The sequence below is a fragment of the Musa acuminata genome, unplaced genomic scaffold, assembly GCF_036884655.1.
Source record: "Musa acuminata AAA Group cultivar baxijiao unplaced genomic scaffold, Cavendish_Baxijiao_AAA HiC_scaffold_1136, whole genome shotgun sequence".
NCBI lineage: Eukaryota > Viridiplantae > Streptophyta > Magnoliopsida > Zingiberales > Musaceae > Musa > Musa acuminata.
This window is the reverse complement of record NW_027021348.1, coordinates 7,759,288-7,766,787: the sequence shown is the minus strand read 5'-3', so window position 1 is coordinate 7,766,787 and position 7,500 is coordinate 7,759,288.

Genomic DNA, 7,500 nt, shown 5'->3' with positions numbered 1-7,500 from the left:
CAAAAACGGGCCAAAACTGGCCATTTTTGGCTGCGCGAGCGAGCGGCGAGCGGCGGACAGCGAGCGAAGCGAGAGGCAGCACCGTCCCTGCTATACGAAAGCCCCATCCAGCCCTGTGCCACCCGGGGGGTTCCAGGGTGCTGAGATGGCTGACGTTTTGCTCCGCTCACGATGGTCACCGCACCACGCAAGAACAGCCCAAAAACAGGCCAAAACAGCCCAAAAACGGGCCAAAACAGGCCATTTTTGGCTGCGCGAGCGAGCGGCGAGCGGCGAACAGTGAGCGAAGCGTGAGGCAGCACCGTCCCTGCTATACGAAAGCCCCATCCAGCCCTGTGCCACCCGGGGGGTTCCAGGGTGCTGAGATGGCTGACATTTTGCTCCGCTCACGACGGTCGCCGCGCCACGCAAGAACAGCCCAAAAACAGGCCAAAACAGCCCAAAAACGGGCCAAAACAGGCCATTTTTGGCTGCGCGAGCGAGCGGCGAGCGGCGAACAGCGAGCGAAGCGTGAGGCAGCACCGTCCCTGCTATACGAAAGCCCCATCCAGCCCTGTGCCACCCGGGGGGTTCCAGGGTGCTGAGATGGCTGACATTTTGCTCCGCTCACGACGGTCGCCGCGCCACACAAGAACAGCCCAAAAACAGGCCAAAACAGCCCAAAAACGGGCCAAAACAGGCCATTTTTGGCTGCGCGAGCGAGCGGCGAGCGGCGAACAGCGAGCGAAGCGTGAGGCAGCACCGTCCCTGCTATACGAAAGCCCCATCCAGCCCTGTGCCACCCGGGGGGTTCCAGGGTGCTGAGATGGCTGACATTTTGCTCCGCTCACGACGGTCGCCGCGCCACGCAAGAACAGCCCAAAAACAGGCCAAAACAGCCCAAAAACGGGCCAAAACAGGCCATTTTTGGCTGCGCGAGCGAGCGGCGAGCGGCGAACAGCGAGCGAAGCGTGAGGCAGCACCGTCCCTGCTATACGAAAGCCCCATCCAGCCCTGTGCCACCCGGGGGGTTCCAGGGTGCTGAGATGGCTGACATTTTGGTCCGCTCTCGACGGTCGCCGCGCCACGCAAGAACAGCCCAAAAACAGGCCAAAACTGCCCAAAAACGGGCCAAAACTGGCCATTTTTGGCTGCGCGAGCGAGCGGCGAGCGGCGAACAGCGAGCGAAGCGTGAGGCAGCACCGTCCCTGCTATACGAAAGCCCCATCCAGACCTGTGCCACCCGGGGGGTTCCAGGGTGCTGAGATGGCTGACATTTTGCTCCGCTCACGACGGTCGCCGCGCCACGCAAGAACACCCCAAAAACAGGCCAAAACTGCCCAAAAACGGGCCAAAACTGGCCATTTTTGGCTGCGCGAGCGAGCGGCGAGCGGCGAACAGCGAGCGAAGCGAGAGGCAGCACCGTCCCTGCTATACGAAAGCCCCATCCAGCCCTGTGCCACCCGGGGGGTTCCAGGGTGCTGAGATGGCTGACATTTTGCTCCGCTCACGACGGTCGCCACGCCACGCAAGAACACCCCAAAAACAGGCCAAAACTGCCCAAAAACGGGCCAAAACTGGCCATTTTTGGCTGCGCGAGCGAGCGGCGAGCGGCGAACAGCGAGCGAAGCGAGAGGCAGCACCGTCCCTGCTATACGAAAGCCCCATCCAGCCCTATGCCACCCTGTCACGAACGGTCGTCGCGCACCCGCAACAACTTCGTTCAACGAACCGTTCGTCGCTCACACCCGCATGTACAGCTGCTTGACAGCATGTTTTCCCATGGTTTTGGGTCATTTTGCTTGTAAATATGTAAGTTCGAACAAGCTGCAGCGTTGCAAAGCGATCGCTCACCGAACCGAGCAAAACAGCCCCAAAACAGCCCAAAACGGCTCCGTTTTCGCGTGCCGCGGGAGGTGAGCGGAGTGCTGCCTCCGCTCACCAAAACGTCAGCCATCTCAGCACCCAGGAACCCCCCGGGTGGCACATGGCTGGATGGGGCTTCGGTTATATACCGGGCGTTGAACACTCTTTCGCAAGTTCGCACGTGACCTTTACGGGAACTTGGTGTTGCGTCCGGGACCAGGTGAGCGGCTGTTTGTGGGCTTGCAGCTGTTCGTTCATCCTTGAAAGCCTTGTTTTTCCCCCTCTCCCTCTTTTCTCTTGTGCACACAAGGTGTTCGACGAATTGCTTGTAAAGCTTTCCTTTTCGCGAGACTTCGGGACGTGTCCGTTGCTCGTTCTTTCGATCTAACTCTCTTTCTCTTTTACAGGTCCTTCGGGACCTGCGAGAGGTTACAAAGTGGGCTGATCCTTGCGGAGCAAGATCGCAAGGGCGAAGCGCGACTTAGGCAAGGCAAGCTAAGTTCGCGTCTTTGCCGCAAGAGTGACTCGCGACTTAGGCAACGCAAGCTAAGTTCGCGTCGTTGGCCGCAAGGGTGCCGCACGCCTTAGGCAATTCCAGCTAAGGTCGTGACATTGTGGTATCAGAGCGGGCAAGCTCTTCGATCGAACAGCGAACGAACTTCGCAACTTCGCCATGGCAAAGCATCGTGGCGAATCAAGCAAGACAGGGCAAGCTGGAGCCTTGCCCCAAGCAGCCGCAGGTGGGCTGCATGTGCACACTCGCTCTCATGCTGTTGGAGCCGCTCATGAGGATCGCGGCAGCGAACAGGATGAGCGAGAAGTTGGCAACTCTCCGCGAGCGGAGGAAGCGCAATCTGGTGCGCTAACTGGGAAAAAGAGTCATAAGGAGAGACTCACGACGGCGGAAACCCGCCTGGATGTTCTGGAAGCGAGCATGGAGGAACTCTACCATGGCCAACAAAGACTTGTTGGGGTAGAGAGCTCGCAAGAGGAAGCGGAGTCCAGGATCGACAAGGTCGAGGCCCTAGTCGACCGACTGTCCGATGACACCAAGGACTCCGTGCAGCACTTACAAGATGTTGTGGCGGAACTCACGGCGAAGGTGGCTATGCTCACAAGAACGCTAAATGCGGGAGGAGGCAACACCCGCGTTGCACCGCCACAAAACTTGAGGGCACCTGAGCCCCATGGATACGGAGGGGCCAGAGATGCCAAGGAGCTTGAGAACTTTCTGTTCGACATGGAACAATACTTCCGAGCTACGAGACCCGATTCTGAAGATACCAAAGTTTCAATAGCAACAATGTATCTGAACGGAGATGCGAAACTTTGGTGGCGAACTCGTTGGGAGGAAATCCAACAAGGTCGGTGTCGAGTCGACACATGGGAAGACTTGAAGCGGGAGTTGAGAACTCAGTTCCTACCAGAGAACACAGAGTTCGTTGCAAGAAGGAAGTTGAGACAACTCCGCCAAAGTACCACCATCCGAGACTATGTAAAGCAGTTTTCTGCACTGATGCTGGACATACAGGACATGTCCGAGAAGGACAAGTTGTTCAGTTTCCTTGATGGTTTGAAACCATGGGCTCAGCAAGAGCTGAATCGAAGGAATGTTACCGACGTGGTCGGGGCAATTGCAGCTGCAGAAAGGCTCACCGACTTCGTTTCCTCTGAAGACCCAGCGAGAAGGAAACAATCTTCAAGCAATCGCCCTCAAAAACATTCTCGAGGGAAGGAGCTCGGGGGCGAACAGAAGAAGAAGAGCTCCCACAAAGGGCCGAACCCAAAAGGCAAGGCCTCAAAACCTGGAGGATGCTTCTTGTGCGGAGGACCGCACATGGTAAGGGAGTGCCCACAGAAGCAGGCACTCAACGCTTTGACAGCTTCCATCCACCCTCCCCGATCGGACAAGGGCAAAGCTGTTGCCCTTAGCTCAAGCAGTTCTGAATCCAGCAGCGACGATGAAGAGTCGCAAGGACCCCGAATGGGAGCAATGCGTTTGTTGAACGCTATGCGGGGTCAAGTGGGGGAGAACATGAAGACGAAGGCACAAAAAGCAGGAAGTAGTGAACTGATGTATGTGGACATCAAGCTGAATGGCCAAACGACCCGTGCAATGGTGGACACGGGCGCTACCCACAACTTCATAGCCGATCGTGAAGCACAGCGACTTGGGTTGACATTGGAGAAGAGCCCAAGCCGAATGAAAGCAGTGAACTCGGAGGCCAGGCGAATCTCCGGATTGGCGAAGGGAATTCCCATCAGAATCGGGACTTGGAGCGGAACCACCAACATGATGGCCGTGCCACTAGACGACTTCCAAGTGATTCTTGGAATGGAGTTTATGCACGCGGCGAAGTTGGTGCCGATGCCATTCTTGAATTCCCTATGTATGATGGGAGGCGATGACCCCTGTGTGGTGCCCGTCTCTCGGAGAGGAACCAAGGAGCCCCAACATATTTCGGCATTACAATTGAAGAAAGGGGTGCGAAAGGGCGAACTAACATTCGTGGCTGCTATGAAGCTAGAGCCACTCAATGAAGAAGCCATTCAAGAACCTGCTGTGGTGGCCAACGTTCTGAAGGAGTTCAAAGACGTTATGCCACCTGAGTTGCCGAAGACTCTTCCGCCACGCAGAGGCGTGGATCACAGTATTGAGCTGGAGCCAGGAGTGAAGCCTCCAGCGAGACCACCCTATCGCATGGCCCCGCCAGAGTTGGCAGAACTTAGAAAGCAGTTAGGTGAACTGCTAAGCGGTGGTCTCATCCGCAGCTCAAAAGCACCTTTCGGAGCTCCAGTTCTCTTTCAGAAGAAACAAGATGGGAGTCTCCGATTATGCGTCGACTATCGAGCCCTCAACAAAGTAACAGTGAAGAACAAGTATCCCATCCCGCTCATCGCGGACTTGTTCGATCAACTGGGCAAGGCGAAGTATTTCTCAAAACTCGACCTCCGGTCGGGGTATTGGCAGGTGCGCATTGCTGAAGGCGACGAAGCAAAGACTACTTGTGTGACCAGATATGGAGCGTTTGAGTTCTTGGTGATGCCTTTCGGCTTAACCAACGCTCCGGCCACATTCTGTACTCTCATGAACCAGCTATTCAAGGAGTATTTGGATAAGTTCGTGGTCGTCTACTTGGACGATATCGTCGTCTACAGCCAAACGCTCGAGGAGCACGTCAAGCACCTTCGGACGATTTTCAAGGTTCTCAGGGAGAACACGTTGTTCGTAAAAAGGGAGAAATGCTACTTTGCTCAGACTGAGATCCTATTCTTGGGGCATCGAATCGGTGATGGCTCCATTCGGATGGATAAGTCGAAGGTGCAAGCAGTTGCGGAATGGCGAACTCCAAAGAAGGTGCCAGAGTTGAGATCCTTCCTTGGTTTCGTCAACTACTATCGACGCTTCATCGCGGGATATTCGAAGCGGGCAACCCCACTGACGGAGTTGCTGAAGAAGGAGCAGCCTTGGAAGTGGTCTGACAGATGTGAGATAGCATTCCAAGATCTAAAGGCTGCTGTTCTGGAAGAACCAGTGCTCAAATTGCCAAACTATGGAGAGCCCTTTGAAGTCCATACAGATGCTTCGGACTTTGCTATTGGTGGAGTACTCATGCAAGAAGGTCATCCGGTGGCCTACGAGAGCCGCAAACTCAACGAGACCGAGAGGCGGTATCCAGTGCATGAGAAGGAGATGACAGCGGTGATCCACTGCCTACGAGTTTGGCGACACTACCTCCTCGGGTCGCGATTTGTGCTGAGGACAGACAACATCGCCCTGAGTTATTTCCAAACTCAGAAGAAGCTCTCCCCAAAGCAAGCACGGTGGCAGGACTTCCTAGCTGAATTTGATATGGCAATGGAATATAAGCCCGGGAAGGCAAATGTCGTGGCCGATGCGCTGAGTCGGAAGGTGGAGTGCGTGAATGCTGCACAACTGGAGGGCAGAGGCCAAACAAGTCAGTTACACTCCAACTTCCTTTCCCGAATCAGAAATGGACTGTATAGTGATCCCCAGGCAGTTATCCTGATGCAGCTCATCAAAGAAGGAAAGGCACGACGATTTTGGGTCCAGGAGGGACTTGTTTACACAAAAGGGAATAGGGTTTATGTTCCTCGAGTGGACAATTTAAGGCGTGAACTCTTAAAAGAGTGTCACGATTCCCTTTGGGCTGGACATCCCGGCATTCACAGAACTCTGGCTCTCGTGGAGAGAGCCTTCTACTGGCCGAAGATGGGGATTGATGTGGAGGAGTATGTTCGAACATGCCTTACTTGCCAACAAGACAAGGTGGAGCAGCGGAAGCCGGTGGGACTTTTGGAGCCGTTGCCCGTACCAGAAAGGCCATGGGAGAGCATTTCCTTAGACTTCATATCAAGCTTGCCACCTGTAGGGGGACTCGGATCGATACTCGTGGTGGTCGATCGGTTTTCAAAGTATGCAACTTTCATTGCTGCTCCCCTACACTGTTCAGCTGAAGAGGCGGCCAGACTGATGATGAAGGGTGTAGTGAAGTATTGGGGAGTCCCCCACAATATCGTGAGTGATCGAGACGCTCGGTTCCTGGGACGTTTCTGGACCGAGCTATTCAAATTGTTGGGGTCAAAGTTATACTTCTCTACGAGCCTCCACCCCCAGACGGATGGTCAGACTGAAAGAATAAATTCGCTCTTAGAGCAGTATCTCCGGCACTACGTGAGTGCCAATCAACGAGATTGGGTGAAGCTGTTGGACATCGCCCAATTCTCCTACAACTTGCAGCGGAGCTCTGCATCCAACAAGAGCCCCTTCGAAATTATCACAGGACAACAACCGTCGACTCCGCACACTATGGCAATTGGGTATACTGGGAGTAGTCCATCAGCCTACCATTTCGCAAAGGAGTGGCATCGAAATGCCGATATTGCGCGGGCTTACTTGGAGAAGGCGGCAAAACGGATGAAGAAGTGGGCAGACTTGGGAAGGCGACCACAGGAGTTCAAAGTTGGCGATTTGGTGTTGGTAAAGCTCCAACCAGCATCACTCCAATTCTTCAGGAAAAGAGTCCACAAAGGATTGGTGCGTAAGTATGAAGGGCCCTTCCCAATTATCAGCAGGGTAGGCAATGTTTCTTACAAGTTGCAGCTGCCGGCGTGGTTCAAAATTCACAACGTTCTTCACGCCAGCAACCTGAAGGCCTACCATCCAGATCCGCAAGATGCTTCTCGAAGTGTTCCAACTCGGCTACCTCCCATCACAGCCTCCTACGAGAAGCGAGTGGAAACCATTCTGGCGGATCGCAAGATAAAGCTACCCAACGGAGCGGAGCAAACAGAGTACTTGGTGAAGTGGCGAAAGCTTCCCCGAACTGAAGCCAGTTGGGAGCCCGAAGACGCCCTGCGACATGAAGAAGACGTCATCAACAACTACCAACAAGCGTCGACGAGGGCGTCGACAGTTTAAGTGGGGGAGAATGTCACGAACGGTCGTCGCGCACCCGCAACAACTTCGTTCAACGAACCGTTCGTCGCTCACACCCGCATGTACAGCTGCTTGACAGCATGTTTTCCCATGGTTTTGGGTCATTTTGCTTGTAAATATGTAAGTTCGAACAAGCTGCAGCGTTGCAAAGCGATCGCTCACCGAACCGAGCAAAACAGCCCCAAAACAGCCCA